The sequence below is a fragment of the Arachis duranensis genome, chromosome 3 (genome assembly GCF_000817695.3).
Source record: "Arachis duranensis cultivar V14167 chromosome 3, aradu.V14167.gnm2.J7QH, whole genome shotgun sequence".
NCBI lineage: Eukaryota > Viridiplantae > Streptophyta > Magnoliopsida > Fabales > Fabaceae > Arachis > Arachis duranensis.
In genome coordinates this window covers 78,290,458-78,291,836 of record NC_029774.3, presented here as the reverse complement: position 1 = coordinate 78,291,836, position 1,379 = coordinate 78,290,458, and positions in this window count along the sequence as shown.

The window sequence follows — 1,379 nt, the reverse complement described above, 5'->3', positions numbered from 1 at the left end:
ACAAATGCTCGGGAATCTTTATAGAGAGTAGGCCAGTAGAAGCCACTTTGGAGGATTCTCGTAGCTGTTCGCTCACTTCCAAAATGTCCTCTATACTGTGATCCATGGCAATGCCAAAGGTTTTGTGCTTCCTCTTTAGGCACACATCTACGGATTACTCCGTCTGCACATCTCTTGAAGAGATATGGTTCATCCCAAATATAGTACTTTGCATCTGTGATTAATTTCTTTGATTGCACCTTACTGTACTCTTTGGGTATGAATCTCACTGCCTTGTAGTTTGCAATGTCTGCAAACCATGGCACTTCCTGGATGGCCAGCAGTTGCTCATCCGGAAAGGTTTTAGAGATTTCAGTGAGAGGGAGGGACGCCCCTTCCACTGGTTCTATTCGGGACAGGTGATCTGCTACTTGATTTTCTGTCCCTTTTCTGTCTCTTATTTCTATATCAAACTCTTGCAGAAGCAGCACCCATCTGATGAGTCTGGGTTTTGAATCCTGCTTTGTGAGTAGATATTTAAGAGCAGCATGATCAGTGTACACAATCACTTTTGATCCTACTAAATAAGATCTGAACTTGTCAATGGCGTAAACCACTGCAAGTAACTCTTTTTCTGTGGTTGTGTAGTTCTTCTTTGCGTCATTTAAAACATGACTGGCATAGTAAATGACGTGCAGAAGCTTGTCATGCCTTTGTCCCAGCACTGCACCAATGGCATGGTCACTGGCATCACACATCAGTTCAAATGGTAATGCCCAGTCTGGTGCAGAGATGATTGGTGCTGTAACCAATTTAGCTTTCAGAGTCTCAAATGCCTGCAGACACTCTCTATCAAAGATAAATGGCGCGTCTGCAGCTAGCAGGTTGCTCAGAGGTTTGGCGATTTTTGAAAAATCCTTTATAAACCTCCTATAGAATCCTGCATGCCCCAGAAAGCTTCTAATTGCCTTAACATTGGCAGGTGGTGGAAATTTTTTAATTACCTCTAATTTAGCTTGATCCACTTCTATCCCCTTATTTGAAATTTTGTGCCCAAGGACAATTCTTTCAATCACTATAAAGTGACATTTTTTCCAATTTAAAACCAGGTTAGTCTCTTGGCATCTTTCTAGAATAAGTGTTAGATGGTCAAGACAGGAGCTGAATAAGTCTCCAAATACTGAGAAGTCATCCATGAAGACTTCTAGAAATTTTTCTACCATATCAAAGAAAATAGAGAGCATGCACCTTTGAAAGGTTGCAGGTGCATTGCACAGGCCAAATGGCATCCTTCTGTATGCAAATACTCCAGATGGACATGTGAATGCCGTTTTCTCTTGATCCTGGGGATCTACTGCAATTTGATTATAACCTGAATATCCATCCAGGAAGCAGTAGTA